This window comes from Oncorhynchus clarkii, chromosome 18 (genome assembly GCF_045791955.1).
Source record: "Oncorhynchus clarkii lewisi isolate Uvic-CL-2024 chromosome 18, UVic_Ocla_1.0, whole genome shotgun sequence".
NCBI classification, from domain to species: Eukaryota; Metazoa; Chordata; class Actinopteri; order Salmoniformes; family Salmonidae; genus Oncorhynchus; species Oncorhynchus clarkii.
Genome location: NC_092164.1, coordinates 21,448,660 through 21,468,807, shown reverse-complemented (window position 1 = coordinate 21,468,807; position 20,148 = coordinate 21,448,660). Strand labels below are relative to the sequence as shown.

The window sequence follows — 20,148 nt, the reverse complement described above, 5'->3', positions numbered from 1 at the left end:
GTGCCATCATATCAAAGGCACTCCTTCGATATAACGTTGTTTTCACTTTCACGAGGTTGTAGTAATACCATGTTCAACTGCTTAATACATTGGCTAGAATCTAGGTTGTGCCTTTAGATAAATTAACCACTAAAATAATAATTTTTCGCTTCTCTCATTCACTTCTCAAACCCCCAAACCCGGTTTTATATGCTGGGTCTGTTTTGCAAGCGTTCCCAGAAGTCTGGCGATGTTGCGCCTCTGGGTTTAGAAACTCTTTGCTAGTACTAACCACGTCCCACGGAAGCATTACTATGGCGACGAGAGTTTTTGGTGGATGTTTTGTAGGTGAAACAACAGGTACGGGCCGTTTTTAACCTTGAAAAGCACCGACATGATGCAACGAATAAAAACTTGTGTTGTTTATGAGCTACCAAATCGAACCTACAAAAACTGTTTACAGACTAATATATCCAGAAAGACGCACGGGTGTCATGTAGTTTGATAACAATCTAACGTTATAGTAACTAGCTGTTCCTCTTTGCTAGCTGCTCCTCTATGTTGTGCTAGCTTCCACTCTCTCTTGCAAACCCGTCCCTAGCTAGTTTGCTTACTTTCCAGTGTCAACCACTGTAGCTGCACATGCACAACGTTGGCTTGCTAGCTTTGTGTCATTTGGTTCTTCTCATTATAATATGGACAACATTGCATCTTTGAAATGCAAGCATTTGCATATCTGATGTGATGTGATTTGTGATATTGTTTGCGATCTTCTTCAGCCCTGTTTTTAATGGAGAAGTGATGGAAGTGGCACACACTGCATCAGAGACATTCACAGACAGTCAAAGGAAGAAGACACCCTCTGCCCCTGTGCCAACTGGTGGAGGACAGAAAAAGAAGTCCCTCTGATGTCCCTCATCACCTACTAGAGACCCGTAGGACCCTTACACTTGAACGATTTGATACATCTCAGTCATATGTTTGACAGGCTATATTCAGTCAAGAAGAACATGTTTATTGTAGTAGAGTGCTTGGGCTAGCATGCTCATGCTGCTATCTGAGTTACCATAGCCTACATTATACAGTGTGTGGCTCCTCAGGCATTTTGGTTTCTTATATTTCCATTTTAGTCATTTAGCAGATGTTCTTATCCGGAGCGACTTGCAGTAGTGAGTGCATACGTTTTCATACTTTTTTTTGTACTGGTCCCCCATGGGAATCAAACCCACAACCCTGGCATTGCAAGCACCATGCTCTACCAATTGAGCCACATGGGACTAAGCAGATGGTGAATACATATATCTAATTTATATTATACTTATACCTTCCAGAAACCTATACCAAACTCAAGAGCAACAGTGCAATCCAAGCAGAACCCTCAGCACTTCACTTCAGTGGGTTTAAACTGGGGAAGGATTATCAGAGGAGCTTGGTGAGTGAAGCAGTGAGCTTCAGCAATGTGTTGACTGTTCCAAGAGAACAAAAGACAAAGCACTGACTTTTTAGATACAATTTTGCAGTTATATGCACTTCATCTGCCAGTACATTCTTATACAAGGCATAATCTAATTCATCTTTGTTTTAATCTTCCTCAGAAGCTTATCAACATATCATCTGAAGTGATCAACATTCACATTATCCCCACCCAAACAAAGCATTTCAAAACAAAATATTTAAAACAGGTATTTGTTTATTACTATTTGATGTCATGTTATGCATTCCGTCTATAATCTTCGATTCGTATGAGTGTTAGCGTTGATGCTTAATTCCTCCATTTTGATATTTCTGTGCAGCATCCCCGGACTGTCCTACACAGTGAAAGTACACTTCTGTCCTGACGAATGGCGCTACTTCTATGACTGTATTCGGGTTCATTGCAAGGTTGGAATCCAGTGCTATGTTAGTTTCTAATCAAGTTCGCTTGCTGTCATGCCTGACAGTGATGTCTTCAACTTCTACTTCTAATCTATTCAATTGTCAATCAAAATAGGAATTTGCTGTGTTTATGCATTAGATGTTGTTTGTTGTCAACGTTTCTCTCCATAGTTGCTGCAAGGTAAGCTTGGTCCCAGATCTGTTTGTGCTGTCTAGCCAACTAAGGTCATTGTCACTCCATTGCAAACTGATCTGGGACCAGGGTACTGCTAGAAGGTTTCGTCTTGCTTAGAACTCCACTAAAGGAATGCATCAGGGAGCGTTGTTATTTTCTCTCAATCTCTCTCCAGGGGGAAGATAATTTACAGGTTCCAGCCCATGCCTACCCCATCATCGATGACTTGCACATCCCAACACACATCACCATACCAGCTGTCCCACTGGGCCAAATGTGAGGTGAAGTGGACATTTGTGCCTCTCTGTGCATCTTTGCCTTTTGAATAGTCTTTAAACCCATCAATGAAACTTGTTAAGAGGATTGTACATGAGTTGCATGGCCACTCATATCCCTTACAGAAAAAAACACATCATTTGTGAAATCATGTGTTTTTAGAACACTTCACATATGATCACATTTCCACGTGTAGTTTCATGTTCTCACATGTTGCTTTAAATTTTGTCACATTTTATCACATTAACTTCACATAAGAAATGTTGTCACATATGATCACATGAAAACATGTGTTTTTGGAACACTTCACATGTGTTTACATGTGAAATTCATGTGTTTCTTCCGTAAGGGATAGGCAACAGCTACAGCCTAGTCTGCTAAGTGTTTGCTAAGTGCACCAGTTTCTGAATTAGCCTGCCAGATAAACATGATGAGTGGCAACAAAGGCTTGTTTGTGGAATAAACTCAGTGTGTTATTATGGTCATGTAACATATCATAAACGTTTGTTTTTAATAATCTCTGTTGACACTAATGATGCGGTGAGCAGTCAATATATTAGAGTCCATTTGCACAGGTAGATAGCTAATCGTAGTTCTCTAAATAAGCCGTATGCTGGGGTATATGCTAGGGTCAGTAGTATTTGTCTTGCATATTCAACAATATTCAGTTAAAACAATACGCTTGGAAAGAGAATACTTCACAAATATCAGAATATAAACATTTGTAGAGCCCTAGAGATATAATAATTGTTTACATTTTACAGATTTTTTTCGTAGGGTATTTTTATCTCTTGATGAAAATGATTGTCTTTTGAACTGAGTGGCCGACTGAATTTGATTTAGCTTTACATTGTAGGTCTCAATGAACATGTAGGCTGTTGCCCTTTCTGGGGCAGTGCGATATCTATGCTTGTTATCTTTGACCTTTGACTCGTCTTTGACCTTCCAGTGTCAACCATGTGATCCCTCTGAGCTGCAGCTGTCCCATTGACTTTGAGTTCCAGGTGTACATCATCCAGCCACACAAGGCCTTCTCTGTCCAGCCCCTGTCAGGTAACTCCAATCAACAGACTTGGTAGCACTATACATTAGGCCACTGAATAAAGTGGTAATAACACCATTATGTTAGAACGAGATAGCAACAACATCTTAACAGCTCAGTCAGACAGACAGTGAGGATAACGCCTGTATTATTCTATCTACAGTTGGTATATATTCTGTGATTAATGTATTAAGCCCACGAGTCTCATTGCCAGATGTGTATCAATTTATTTTGAAGTATTTGCCGGTAGGATCATTTCTGGTTCACAAAAAGGTTCCGGCTATGTTTTGGTGTTAGTTAATTGAGGTGATTAGTTTCAACTTTGAACCACATAATCGTTTTTTGTTGTTGTTGTTGCTGACAGCCAGACTAACCTCTATGAACTCACATAATATTGTTAGCTCATTACCTAGCCCTGACCTGTGATTCCTCAACACCACCATCATGTCTTGTGTCTGAATTACTGTGGAAAGATGCTCATGGTCTGCAACAGCCACATTGACATAAAGCAGTCAGGGACTCGGTGCATCTAGAACAGGGGGAACTGTGCTGTTTTGTCCCTGGCATTGATGGTGATGCTTTCCAGACAATGAGTGATGCTGGATTTTCTGGGTTACGCAAATAGCCTAGTACTCAGACTAGGTAGAGAGATCTGAAAGCCTATCTCTAGGTTTTCCGTGGTTTGAGGGGTTCGAAGTGTTGAGTTTAGGTAGGCCTATGCAATGTTTTCCTTTCAAAAATGCATTATTGGTCAAAATTCTGAGTTTGTCAAGACCGGTATAATCGTTTGTTTGTGTTTGATTCTAGGAGTGATTCCAGCCAATGGGAAGGTGGAGGTGACCGTCACATTCAGACCGTTCCAGTATGACACGACCCAGGTCACTCTACAGGTGGTCATCTCCCAGTTCAACCCCAAACCCTATGTCTGCACCCTCAGCGGGTCCTCCTCGCCCCACCTGACACTTAGGTATGCCAGAACCATTTTGAAATGTTAAAGGTTAGTTCATCAAACACTATATTGAATTATGCCATTTTTACCAGGTCATAGTTACAATTATGTACATATTTGATATATGGTCAGCAAAGTTCCTGTTTTCTTGGTTTGTGTCACGTTATTGCTTGTTATTTTGTGTCATTGTGAGTTCCGTCAATTGATGCACTGAGCCAAACATATTTCTTTACTGATAAGAATGGAAAATATGTGATTGTTAAGTGGTTACAATATCCTTGTGTAAACAATGCTTACGCACATTTCCTAGAGCGAGTGCTATGCACATAAGTGCAGCACATGTACTGTTCTGAAACTCTCTGTCTGCAAACTTTGAAAATAGAAATTGTACAAACATTTAGAGAGATAAAAAATGAACTCTTGCAGAGAAGAACCATACAAGTGCATACTGTTCCATTTTCATATAATCAAATGTTTCTCTGTTTCTAAGTGTGCATATAACACATTAGGGATTTTATAGTTGATAGATACTTGAATAACCCCCCCCCCCAAAAAAAAAAACTTTATAATGATGTATCATGTTTATCTACATTTCTTGAAAATGCACATATATGGTTCTTCTGCACGATTCTAGTTATGATGATATCCTTTTGTTTCATTGATTTCTGTTCATGGCTAACTTCTTTGTTTAGTCCTGGGCTACAGACTCAAAACCACGCACGGTCACTTATAAAGATAAACAGGTTATTCTTGTTTCTAGTCTGTATATAAAATATCATTTTTGATTCAGTTCCCATGAGAAAATGGGTGCACTCCATCACTGACAGTGGACGAGTTTTACTCCCCTGTGTTATGACTAAGAGGAGTTAATGATTTATCAAGCAAGGGAACTGCAGTCATATCAAAATGCATCGGTATCCAATCCATTCAATGTGTGTGCTTCGGATCAAATATTCCCATGTTTACTTCTCCCTGGACTCGCAATAAAAGATGTGAAGATAAGATATGAATGAGTTAATTGAAGAATTGGCGGGTTGAGTTGCACCCTCTTTTGCCCTCAGAACAGCCTCAATTCATCGGGACATTGACTACAAGGTGTCAAAAGCGTTCCACAGGGATGCTGGCCCACGTTGAGTCCAATACTTCCCACAGTTGTGTCAATTTGATTTGATTTGAAGCTGACTGGATGTCCTTTGGGTGGTGGACTATTCTTGATACACACGGGAAACTGTCAAGCTAGAAAAATCCAGTAACGTTGTAGTTCTTGACAACCTCAAACCCGTGCGCCTGGCACCTACTACCATACAAAGGCACTTACATCTTTTGTCTTGCCCATTCATTCTCCGAATGGCACACATATATAATTCATGTCTAAATTGTCTCAAGGCTTCAAAATCCTTCTTTAACCTGTCTCCTCCCCCTTCATCTACACTGATACCATTTTGAAGATTATTGTTTATTTTGTTTAGCAAATATTGATAGAATATATCTACTCATACAATGCCAACAGCCCCAATGGCAGTATCAAAGTCAAATTATTAGCTAAGTACACAAGTAAGTTATTAACGGCAGATAAAGCCTGGTAAGTTGTTAGTCAACTATAGCTATGTTGAGCTCTGGAGGTCTCCCAGCAGGCAGTCCCCAAGGTACAGTACTTAGCCCTCTCTCTTTTACTCCGTTAGCATTAGGTTTGGGCCCTTGGCCTAGAGTGATGGAAACAAACTATTATTGACATTCTACTGCAGTGGGCTAAATCAGGGTCACACAGAGTGTTTCTTGGTATTCTTAAACAAATTTACTGTGAAACATAAGTTTACACCTCACATACATGGTTATGGGCTTACAAACAGAAGACACCTGTACCATGTCAGATATAGCGTTAAAATGTATTACATTTTCAGTTTGCGTCCCAATATTACTGAAATATCACAAAACCGTTTGACATAGACACATCGGCTTTTCAGCATTTAAAAAATTAAAAAAAGTTTATCAATTATGAAATTACAAAAAAAAATATGAGTAACATTCCACAGATGAAGCCACTACAGGGTAATTTGGTAATTTGACTGCAGGAAATGTGCTACATACATTTATTGGTGTTGTTTCTGACCCAGTCAACAGGAGAAAGACGTGGGACATGCAAAATAAGTTTTGTTTGTTGACAGTCGAGGGCCTCCACCTGTCTCCTTGAGACAGCCTCTGACCCAAACCAAGCAGAGGTCAATGCGGACACCTGAAAAGTCAAAGGTACTGCAACCATTTAACCCCTGCTGTACCAGGGGTGCGTTTCCAGAAAGCCTTCTAGCTGACATCACACCTTATTTATCTTGAAAACCCAGCTGCACAGAGATAAGAGTCATCCTAGACATAAAGGACAATGTTAGCGACGGGGCTTTCCAGAAACTCACTCCAGTTCATTTAGCAGACTATACAATGACGTAGATAATGAGGTAATCATACGAATAGGAACATATCTGGTGTGTGATTGGTATTGTATGATTTCAATAGACTGTAAGGGAGAGAAGAGAGAGTGATGCGAAGCTGAGCCTGAAGACAGCAGTTGATGTGTCCGCCCCTGCTGGAGTGGTCAAGATACTGATACAACGGACTGATAAACTGAGCTCTAAAGACCTGAGGGAAGGTACCTGGACAAGTTTTACACCAGTAATCAACTTTCACACCAGTAATCAACATACATGAGATTTTCTCTAAGAGATGAAGGAGTGTCATTCACTATTCACTTAATGTAAAGAGGGGAGAAACCGGGTTTTGTCGGATGACTTGTTTGCTAGTGTGACTGAAAGCTAACTCAGATGATTCAAAGTCTGGAATGCTTCATTCATTGCCATTTGGGTCTGCTGCAGACTGTATTTGCTGTTACTAAGTTACAGATATACAGTTGAAGTCGGAAGTTTACACACACTTAGGTGGGGGGTCATTAAAACTCGTTTTTCAACCATACCACACATTTCTTGTTAACAAACTATAGTTTTGGCAAGTCTGTTAGGACATTTACTTTGTGCATGACACAAGTAATTTTTCCAACAATTGTTTGCAGACAGATTATTTCACTTATAATTCACTGTATCACAATTCCAGTGGCTCAGAAGTTCACATACACTAAGTTGACTGTGCCTTTAAACAGCTTGGAAAATTTCAGAAAAGGATGTCATGGCTTTAGAAGCTTCTGATAGGCTAATTGACATCATTTGAGTCAATTGGAGGTGTACCTGTGGATGTATTTCAAGGCCTACCTTCAAACTCAGTGCCTCTTTGCTTGACATCATGGGAAAATCAAAATAAATCAGCCAAGACCTCAGAAAAAAAATCGTAGACCGCCACAAGTCTGGTCCATCCTTGGGAGCAATTTCCAAATGTCTGAAGGTACCACATTCATCTGTACAAACAATAGTACGCAAGTATAAACACCACGGGACCACGCAGCTGTCATACCGCTCAGGAAGGAGACGCTTTCTGTCTCCTAGAGATTAACGTACTTTGGTGCGAAAAGTGCAAATCAATCCCAGAACAACAGCAAATGACCTTGTGAAGATGCTGGAGGAAACAGGAACAAAAGTATCTATATCCACAGTAAAACGAGTCCTATGTCGACATAACCTGAAAGGCCGCTCAGCAAGGAAAAAGCCACTAGTCCAAAACCGCCATAAAAGAACCAGACTACGGTTTGCAACTGCACATGGGACAAAGATTGTACGTTTTGGAGAAATGTCCTCTGGTCTGATGAAACAAAATAGAACTGTTTGGTCATAATGACCATCGTTATGTTTGGAGGAAAAGGGGGGAGGCTTTTAAGCTGAAGAACACCATCCCAACCGTGAAGCACGGGGGTGGCAGCATCATGTTGTGGGGGTGCTTTGCTGCAGGAGGGACTGGTGCACTTCACAAAATAGATGGCGTCATGAGGGAGGAAAATTGTGGATATATTGAAGCAACATCTCAAGACATCAGTCAGGAAGTTAATGCTTGGTCGCAAATGGGTCTTCCAAATGGACAATGACCCGCATACTTCCAAAGTTGTGGCAAAATGGCTTAAGGACAACAAAGTCAAGGTATTGGAGTGGCCATCACAAAGCTCTGACCTCAATCCTATAGAAAATTTGTGGGCAGAACTGAAAAGCGTGTGCAAGCAAGGAGGCCTACAAACCTGACTCAGTTACGCCAGCTCTGTCAGGAGGAATGGGCCAAAATTCACCCAACTTATTGTGGGACACTTGTGAAAGGCTACCTGAAACATTTGACCCAAGTTAAACAATTTAAAGGCAATGCTACCAAATACTAATTGAGTGTATGTAAACTTCTGACCCACTGGGGATATGATGAAAGAAATAAAAGCTTAAATAAATAATTCTCTCTACTATTATTCCGACATTTCACATTCTTAAAATAAAGTGGTGATCCTAACTGACCTAAAACAGGAATTTTTCCTGGGATTAAATGTCAGGAATTGTGAAAAAAATTGTTTAAATTTATTTGGCTAAGGTGTATGTAAACTTCAACTGTGTGTATATACACTGCTCAAAAAAAATAAAGGGAACACTAAAATAATTCATCCTAGATCTGAATGAATGAAATATTCTTATTAAATACTTTTTTCTTTACATAGTTGAATGTGCTGACAACAACATCACACAAAAATGATCAATGGAAATCAAATTTATCAACCCATGGAGGTCTGGATTTGGAGTCACACTCAAAATTAAAGTGGAAAACCACACTACAGGCTGATCCAACTTTGATGTAATGTCCTTAAAACAAGTCAAAATGAGGCTCAGTAGTGTGTGTGGCCTCCACGTGCCTGTAATGACCTCCCTACAACGCCTGGGCATGCTCCTGGACAGTCTGTATTGCAACGTGTCGTTGGTGGATGGAGCGAGACATGATGTCCGAGATGTGGTCAATTGGATTCAGGTCTGGGGAACGGGCGGGCCAGTCCATAGCATCAATGCCTTCCTCTTGCAGGAACTGCTGACACACTCCAGCCACATGAGGTCTAGCATTGTCTTGCATTAGGAGGAACCCAGGGCCAACCGCACCAGCATATGGTTTCACAAGGGGTCTGAGGATCTCATCTCGGTACCTAATGGCAGTAAGGCTACCTTAGGCGAGCACTGCCCTCCAAGAAATGCCACCCCACACCATGACTGACCCACCGCCAAACCGGTCATGCTGGAGGATGTTGCAGGCAGCAGAACGTTCTTCACGGCGTCTCCAGACTCTGTCACGTCTGTCACATGTGCTCAGTGTGAACCTGCTTTCATCTGTGAAGAGCACAGGGTGCCAGTGGCGAATCTGCCAATCTTGGTGTTCTCTGGCAAATGCCAAACGTCCTGCACGGTGTTGGGCTGTAAGCACAACCCCCACCTATGGACGTCGGGCCCTCATACCACCCTCATGGAGTCTGTTTCTGACCGTTTGAGCAGACACATGCACATTTGTGGCCTGCTGGAGGTCATTTTGCAGGGCTCTGGCAGTGCTCCTCTTGCTCCTCCTTGCACAAAGGCGGAGGTAGCGGTCCTGCTGCTGGGTTGTTGCCCTCCTACGGCCTCCTCTACGTCTCCTGCTGTACTGGCCTGTCTCCTGGTAGCGCCTCCATGCTCTGGACACTACGCTGACAGACACAGCAAACCTTCTTGCCACAGCTCGCATTGATGTGCCATCCTGGATGAGCTGTGTGGGTTGTAGACTCCGTCTCATGCTACCACTAGAGTGAAAGCACCGCCAGCATTCAAAAGTGACCAAAACATCAGCCAGGAAGCATAGGAACTGAGAAGTGGTCTGTGGTCACCACCTGCAGAACCACTCCTTTATTGGGGGTGTCTTGCTAATTGCCTATAATTTCCACCTGTTGTCTATTCCATTTGCACAACAGCATGTGCAATTTATTGTCAATCAGTGTTGCTTCCTAAGTGGACAGTTTGATTTCACAGAAGTATAATTGACTTGGAGTTACATTGTGTTGTTTAAGTGTTCCCTTTATTTTTTTGAGCAGTGTATATATATATATATATTTTACAATTCAGTCATGATGGCCCAACCTAAGCTGGGCCTCCAGACAAGACAGATGTCTCGACACAGACCAAAATACAGGTTTTGTAGGAGAGAGATTTAGCAGAAAATGAATATATGGTTAGATTTGTAATGTATCATGATAGTCATAATAATCATAAAACACTGTTGCTGTATGTTGTATATCCAACATGTTTCATGTTTTCCTCTGCTCTGGCTTTGTTTTCTCATCACTTGTGCAGCAATCTGGGCAACCAGTTCTTCTCCGGTTTGCATACCTTATTGGTAACTATGACTTATATACACAACATGACCAAAAGTATGTGGACACCTGCTCGTCGAACATCTCATTCCAAAATCATGGCATTAATGTGGAGTTGGTCCCCCCTGTGCTGCTATAACAGCCTCCACTCTTTTTGGAAGGCTTTCCACTAGATGTTGGAATATTGCTGCAGGGACCTGCTTCCATTCAGCCGCAAGAGCAATAGTGAGGTCGGGCACAGATGTTGTGCGATTAGGCCTGGCTTGCAGTCGGCATTCCAATTAAAGTCAAAGGTGTTGGATGGCGTTGAGGTTAGGGCTCTGTGCAGACCAGTCAAGTTCTTCCACACCGATCTCAACAAACCATTTCTGTATGGACCTCACTTTATGTGCGGGGGCATTGTCATGCTGAATCAGGAAAGAGCCTTCCCCAAACTGTTCCCACAAAGTTTGTAGCACAGAATCATCTAGAATGTCATTGTATGTTGTAGCGTTAACATTTCCTTTCACTGGAACTAAGGGGCCTAGCCCGAACCATGAAAAACAGCCCCAGACCATTACTCCTCCTCCACCAAACAGAGTCCAATGGCAGCGAGCTTTACACCACTCCAGCTGGCTCTTTGCATTGCGCATGTTGATCTTCGGCTTGTGTGCGGCTGCTCGACCATGGAAACCCAGTTCATGAAGCTCCCAAAGAACAGTTATTGTGATGACGTTGCTTCCAGGCAGTTTGGAACTAGGATAGTGATTGTTTACCACGCTACGCGCTTCAGCACCCTGCAGTCCTGTTCTGTGTGGTCTACCACTTCATGGCTGAGTTGTTGTTGCTCCTTGACGTTTCCACTTCACAAAAACAGAACTTACAGTTGACTGGGGCAGCTCTAGCAGGCCAGAAATTTGACGAACTGACTTGTTGGAAAGGTGGCCTCCTATGATGGTGCCACGTCGAAAGTCACTCAGGTCTTCAGGAAAGCCATTCTACTGACAATGTTTCTCTATGGAGATTGCATGGCTGTGTGCTCAATTTTGTACTGTCAGCAACGGGTGGGGCTGAAATAGACAAATCCACTCATTTGAAGGGGTGTCCACATACTTTTGTATGTGTAGTGTATTAAGTTATTTTTCTTAGAACTGCATTGCTGGTTAAGGGCTTGTAAGTAAGCATTTCACTGTTGTATTCGGAACATGTGACAAATACAATTTGATTTGATTTGGTTTGAAGTCAGGCTGTGCAACTGTATTTGAGTTTGATTGAGAACGGCCAGTAAATGTATAAAGCCAACCGTAGTGACTTTAAATTAGATACACAACATGACGCTGTAATGTCAGGGAGAGCTACTGCTATTGCTGTTTCTTCTAAAGGGGAACAGATGACAGATCTCTCCCAGGACACTTAACAGCACTTCCTCTCCCCTCTCTCTGTTTATTGGCTGTATTTACTCTGTTCTTTACAGGCCACCATTGTTTTTAGAGAGGACAATCACTCCACTTGGTGATTGGATAAACTCCTTTCATGTGTCTTCTCTGGAATCTGGATCTCAGGCCAGGAACCAAAACAGCCTTTACACCTCTTCCCTATGCCTTGTCCTCATCTGTTTCATACGTTTGTGTAACAGAGGTAGTTTACTGACCATGCTAGTGTGATGATCAGTAACCTTACCTGAGACTTGAAGAGTTGCAATGGCTCCCCTAGCAAACGCCTAGGCTTTGGCTTAGTGGGCTAATGCATTCTCCCGGGATTGATCCTTGTTAGTCACACTTGCTCGTATTCTGAACATGACGAACGCCCGTCTTAATTCCAGGTTAGAAAAGAAGATGTGAGGAAGGAGAGGGACTTTGCTAGAGGCCAACCTAAGCTCTCTACCAGACGGGTCCTGCGTAACACAGGCCAGGTACCATGTTGAAGTCAAAACCGACCTGTTTGCCTCTAAAATGGCTTCAAATGGAATGCATATTGCTTTTTCCCCCTTGAGCATGAGAGCTGCTTTCATCCATTTTCTTTTTCACAATCAAAACGTCTGTTCTGTTTGTACCTTCCAGGCACCGGGGGGCACGCCTTCCTTTTGCATGTACTCCAGCAGTCATCTGGAGATCAGGCAGAGAGCTCTGAGGCTCTTCCAGCAGGCAGCCCACAAGGTACAGTACTTAGCCCTCTCTCTTTCACTCCATTGGCCTTAGATTAGGCCCTATAGGAATCGAGTGCCTCATCCCAGCCCACTCAACACAACGGTTTCACTCACAAACCACAAGCCCTGTGAGGCGGTGTGTATACTCTCTATGATAACGATCTTAAGCCATGTAGTAGTCCCTGTCATATGTCTGGGATGCGAATTCCTAAGGTAAGCTATAGTTAATGATGTAGCCTACATTCAACCAAATTACAAACTGTAAAACCAGTATGTTATACAATATCTCATAGGCAGTTGGAAAGCTGACAATGTCCAAGTCCTGGTTCTCTTTAATATCAAATTTATCCCAATGCATACTTGAAAACATTTTTGGGTTTTGTATTTATATCATTCTCTATTTGAGCAAGAAACATGTACCGTAACAGATGTCATACAGCAGGAAGAGGGTTTACTCACAAACATGCATAACCTTTCGAAACAACACGACCTCTAAGTGAGTGCACCATGTGTTTCAGGTGGTGATTCAATGTCGTGTTAACAACAGACTGGTCTCGTTGAGGCAGCTGACTCAAAGCTTGAAGCGCCTGTCCACAGGAGTAAGAGGTATTGCACTGTTGAGACCCCACAGGGCAAACGTGTTCTCTATTTGACACAGGCATATGATCAAAATACATACCTGAACGATGCAGCACACGCATTTGTTGTGCCAAAATAAAATAAAAATCTATTTTCAAATGATGTGAACCCCCAAGTCATTTTGATGTTGGAAGCAAGCAAGATGCATGCATTTTTCTGTTTTCAGTTGAGGAGGAGCCCCTTCATCCCCCGAAGATCTCACCAGACAACGTGATTCCTTTCACATTCCCCATCTTCTCTCTTCCTAACCAGTCTGATCAACTGGTAAATGCAGTGCACTTTGATAAAAAGCCATCTTGTTCTTGCGTGGACTACTTGAAAAGAAGGGACACTGATTTGATTTGCCCAGAAGCTTGTATTCATTGAAATGATTTAGTGAAAATGACCATAACGTAGTGTTGGCCTTGTTACTGTATGCCCAGGCTCCCAATGCATGGGGTGCCGTCCCTGTTAGGCCTATTGAGGTCCTGGTCAAATAACACACTCCATTCTTCAACCTGAAATGAGAGGTCTTTGCCTGAATAAAGAATAGTTGATGTTGCTTGTACATTGTAGCACTAACAACGAGCTATGTTTGCCTATCAGTCACTCATGTAAACGTACCTGCTGATGATGACAGGGATTTTGCTTAGAAATTGTACAGTAACGTGCTCACTTGTGTCCCATTACGTGTGTTGTTTCTCAAGGTTCCCCAGCACTACAAGTTAATGGGGTACCAGTCTGTTTCGGCCTTTGAGGCTGCCGCTAGCTACATTCCCCCCCATCCCAGCCCAGGACCCTATGCACTGGGGCACAGGTGAGCCAAGAGACTCACCACCAACACTGTGGGACGCTTACGTAGGTGGTGTGTAATACACAGATCCATTTATACAAAGGAAATAAATCACAGTCAATCCTTTAAGCCTTTTACGAGACGATGTACAAGTGATATAACATAAACAATGATGTGAAGCAGCAATAACCCTGAGAACTCTGAATGGTTTGATTGATTACTTAATGGTGTCACTGTCAGAGACTAGGATCTGCTCTGCTCCTCTGACATCCAATAGCGTGTGTGTATTTGCTCAAACTGATACAGCAATAACCTCGTTGTTTATGTAATCAAACCATTATTTTTTTTAATGTTCCTATAGTTTCCCATGGTTGACAAGACCATGACAAGACAACCATTAATCACCCTTCTCCAGAGCTCATGGTCCCCACTTAGCTCCCATCATACAAACACTTACTCATTTGCGGGCAGCTCTCCATAGCAAACTCTTTACCACAACAATACTTATTACAGGAACATCGTACAACTGTCAGATCTGATCTTACTTTAGGACAACGTCAAGTAGGATTTTTGCAATTGCAGAACTAGAGTTTCTAATAGATTGGCCCCATCTCATTGATATTATTTTTATAGTGTATCTCTAATCTTGCCAGCATGGATGTTATACAAGACTGATAAATCTTTTTTACATTTTTTTTCTCTGCTGGGTCATATTCATTAGGGAACACTGTAGAAAAACATTTTGTAACGGAAAACAAAAATGTGTGTTTGGTATTGAACAAGTTCAGGTCGTCTCTCCTGTTTCAGTCTCCTAATGCACTGGTTGCTTACGTGGTTGTGTCCCTGTCTTTCAGGATGAACTGTTGCCCAGGGTGATCCGTTCTCCCTCGGGGTGTGCAGTGGCCGAGCCAGAGGGCGAGGAGGATGAGTGTCCCAGTCTGAGCTTCACGGCCCCCAGCGCCCTGCTGAAGCCTCCCTACGCCCACCCCCTCAGAATCTTTGTAAGGGAATATCACAGAATATGATAAAACACATGTATTTATTTATTTACAGTATATCACTGGAGGCTGGTGGGAGGCGCTATAGGAGGACGGGCCCATTGTAATGGCTGGAATTGAATAAATGGAATGGTATGAAACACATCAAACATATGGAAACCACATTTGACTCTGTTCCAATTATTCTATTTCATTCCAGCCATCACAACAACCCCGTCCTCCTATAGCTCCTCCCACCAGCCTCCACTGCTGTATAAATAAATGTGTTCCTCATGCATATCTACAGTATGGACCACGTCTATGTCATATCTCTAGTAAATATCTCCAGGTTGTCCATTATAAGGCTGTATGCAGTAGATGTAGTCGTAATGATTGGTGTTACTATCATGCATAGTGTTGGAAATGTTTTGTTGGAATCTCTGTCCTGATGATTACCACAACAGCTGTTCCTCTTGTCAATAGTGGAATCCTTCACCGGGCCTGAGAATATTGATAATTGTGAATCATTTTGCATTGATCATTTATACTGTTCGTGTTCCATGTTGGACTTTGTTCTGCTCTGTAGAACCCAGCCCCCCGGTCTCCATGCCTTCAAAGCAGACCCCCTCTACCTAGAGTGTGATCTGGAGTTCCACCTGTGTCCACTGCCCCGGTACACCATCCCAAAGCCCTCTGTGTTTGGAATGCACACCCCCAGTACTCAGAAGACATTTTTAGACCAAACAGTAGGTCTCTCATATCAAGAGGAGTTATTAAGCAAAAACTCTCACATTTGTGTGTACTAGCATTGCATTTCTATAGAATTAAAATATAATTTAAAATAATAGAATAGAATACCTTGATTTTTCACACAATGTGGACATTTGTGGTAAGACTAAAGCCAAGACTAAAGTCGTTTTTACAACAATTACACAATTCTTTATCCTGATCAAATTGCAGGATGTGATCAGAGGCGTGATGACCTGGAAGAAGTTCCCATCGGCTGCCCTGGCCTCTCTGTCCAACAGTCCCACACCAGTAGCTGGGCCCCGCGCATGTAAGGATCCAGTAGCACAGCTTTACAGGGCTCACACCACACATACAGCTGCGTAAAGCGACCGCTAAAGTGACAGTGTCTTAATGGATCATGATGTACTAACTCATCTATACTATGTGTTCTTGAGCAAACAGTGCAACGTATAGACTGTTGTTCTTCACACACAACTGAACACTTTTTTTTTATTATTGAGCTTATCTTGTTTGATCATCTTGTTTGACCAGCTCACAGCCGAGGTTTCATGGTACTGGGATGCTATGGGTAGGTAGATAGCACAGGAGGTAGGTGACACCTTAATTGGGGAGGACGGGCTCGTGGGAATTACAGGAATAGAATGAGTGGAATGGTATCAAATACATCAAACACGTGGTTTCCAGGCATTTGATGCCATTCCATTTACTCCATTCCAGCCATTATAATGAGCCGTTCTCCCCTCAGCCGTCTCCTGTGGGAGATAGTTAGTTAGGATTGTTTTGCTATTATATGCAGATTTTCCATTGATTGCATAGAGCTTCAATGAAGGCCCTGCACGCAACCAGTAAGTTGCACTTAAAAAACCTCCTACCCTTCCTCAGAGCATTTTGACTTGACGAACGTGGAAAACCCTTTTGCTCCTTAGGAAGTACACTGTCATCCACAAACTTCCACCAGCTGGCTCAGTGTGTTTGTGCGTGTCCACTTCTTCCAAGGATGTTCTTGCGTGCTTCTTCTCTGCCTCCAGATCATTTGAATGGCTAAGGCTAAGCTGTAGCACGTTAGCTACAGGCCCAGACCAGTGCAAGTCTCACAGACAGACTTATGAATGGAAACACAGTGATTTACTTCATATTTACAGGGTGAGGGGGGACCGGCACTCTGTTCCCTTGTCTAAGATCTATGGCCATGGTGCAGACTCCTTTCTGGAATCCATTCCAGCACCAGGGTTACTAAGAGCCAGCGCTGTATCCTCTGCTTTGTTGAAGTAGTGTCCAAACAAGTCCAAGTGAAATGTTGCCTATCAGTTAAAGTAGGCCTCTACAACAAACCATAGGGCTGCCTAGTCATCTGACGTGAAGATGTTGCAAACATCAACAGGATGTTAGCCTGTACGTTTATACTCAGCTGTACAACATGGGCTGAAATTGTGTTACCTTTTATAAATACAGTTGATATAATAGAGTTGAGTCATTGAGTCAGTTAATGTACCAGTCCTTTAATGACCTCCGAGTCTCTATCACCTGACCATGTGTTCCACCAGGTCTGACCCCTTCAACAGTGACATTCTGCCCACCATGGCACCCACAGCTCTGAATGGCCTTCCAGAAGATATGACAGAGGAGCTACTGGATGGACGGTAAGCACTAACACACGCTGACAGACAGGCGGACTGAAAGTAACAGGAATCCATTTCAGAGGTTTGTGTGACTGATGTGTTTTACCAGGTCTGAAAGCACGGGAGTATCTCTCACGCCCGAGATGATCCGAGCCGAGTTTCCCCTGCCAGAGAATGTACCTTTCACTCCCAGACAGCTGAAAGACGACAGCTCTAAAGATGACAGGAGGTATACTGTTCGCACACGCGCACACACACACACACACACACACACACACACACACACACACACACACACACACACTGCAGGACTAGGAGCATCATGCATCTGTGTTTCCACTAAATTAACCTCTAATCCCTATGAGGAATACTGGCATTTAATTTAGCCTACAACTCAATCAGTGTGTCTTCCCTTGAGTCCTTGCCAATTGTCATCAATCAATAACTTAAATTAGCATTTATGTCACGCACACCATTTTCTGTTTATTCCTTCATGTTTGGTTTGTCGTTATCTCTGTACTTCTATTGATGGTGTGGCATGCTAATTGTTAGTAATTGGATTTGTCAAAAATCATATTATAATCAAATGATCTCTTCTAATTTGGCTAAAATAATGACGTTATATCAGCATGATGCAAAATTAGTCAAGAGATACAGAATTATAATGATGCTGCTGTACTACTGCCCCCTTGTGGCCAGGTTGGGATTGTAAAAGAGGATGTTAGATAAAGGTTAGATTAAAGTGGAGATAACAACAGCTCATTTTGCTTCTCCTCCACTAGTTCCCTGAGTCCCTGTAAAACTCCCCAGATGATGCCTGTCAGTACAGTAAACACCTCCAGGTGAACACAACACTGTTCCTTTCCCTCCCACTCAGCATCTGGTGTTAGCATCAACTACTATCTCACACACACACACACACACACACACACACACACATATACACACACATATACACACATATACACACACACACATATACACACACACTTTGTGATTCTTTCTAATCTAAGACATATCTCTTTTTTATTTAATGGAAGATTTCAAAACCAAGAACAACAGGTATGCTTATTAATATGTCTTTAACTTTGACTCATAACTTCCACAGGGAATCAAGAGAGCAGCAGCTGGAGATGTTTCTGAAGTCTCAGACCAATAGACTTGGTGCCAAGGTGACGGCGCGATTCAACCACCTGAATATTGTGGGCAAGGCTAATTCACCCTCTACACCAGAGAATAAATAGTGCTATATTTGTTTCGAGGCACTAAGGTTGATGCAGGAAATATCAGATTACAGTACCAACATACATTGACTGATATATTTCCTATAATATATTTTACTGTAAAATACATCATTACTGGAGCTGCTATGTGCTATTGTACAGTTGCCACACCACTGATGCTGTGCCCATTGTCTTGCATTTATGCTGGCCAATTCAGCCAAGGACATTTTCATTTAAAACAGTCTTTATGTACTTTAAAGTTCGGCTTCTTGTTTTATTTAAATAATGACAGGCCTTTCTGGCAAATAAAAAAATAGATAAAGGAATGATTCCAAATTTACACCTGTATGTCACAGATCCACAGTTAAAGCAATCTCTGTTGCACTCCACACTGCTCTTTCACACCTGGACAAAAGGAACACCTATGTGAGAATGCTGTTCATTGACTACAGCTCAGTGTTCAACACCATAGTGTCCTCCAAGCTCATCACTAAGATGAGGACCCTGGAACTGGATCCCTGGATCCCTCTGCAACTGGACCCTGGACATTCTGACAACACATCCGCCATGCTGAACCTCAACACAGGGGCGCCAGCTTAGTCTCCTCTACTCCCTGTTCACCCATGTCTGCGTGCCCACGTTCAACTCAAACACCATCATTAAGTTAGCCGATGACACGGCGGACCGTGGTAGGCCTGATCACTGACGATGATGAGACAGCTTACAGGGAGGAGGTCAGACCTGGCAGTGTGGTGCCAGGACAACCTCTCCCTCAACGTCAGCAAGACAAAGGAGCTGAGCATGGACTACAGGAAACGGAGGGCTGAGCACCGGAGTATTTGCATTTGCCCCCCTTGTTTTTGCACTGACATTCTTGCTCAGGCTCTATGCACACTCAATGTACTCTACCCACACACTCACACATACCACACCGACACTCCAACACACAAACACACACACACACAAACACTCACATACTACATATATACACTCACACACACAAAACACACATGCACACATGCATATTTTAGGAACATTTAGTCGTCCTAAAATGGAACCTTGAGGAACACCGAAACTTACCATTAATTTGTCAGAGGAAAAACCATCCACAGACGAGATCGAACCAGACAAGAACTTTTATGTGTAGACCAATTAGGGTTCCCAATCTCTCCAAAAGAATGTAGTGATCGATAGACAAACTGATATCTTTCCGACAGATAAGATCTAAACCAGGCAAGAACTTGTCTGCATACACCAATAGGGTTTCCAATCTCTCCAAAAGAATATAGTGATCGATGGTGTAAAAAGCGGTACTAAGGTCTAGGAGCACGAGGACAGATGCAGAACCTTGGGCTGACACCATTAAAAGGTATCATTAAAAGGTACCACCTTCACAAGCTTTTTAAAACATTTTATTGAGAGGAATGGGAGATTCGATCTAGGCCAATAGTTTTTTTT

General features: G+C 42.5%; 1 pseudogene; it reads left to right on the top strand.

The window, feature by feature from the left end:
• Positions 1-274: 274 nt before the first annotated feature.
• On the top strand, positions 275-18,825 carry LOC139372272 (cilia- and flagella-associated protein 221-like; annotated as a pseudogene).
• Positions 18,826-20,148: the final 1,323 nt, after the last annotated feature.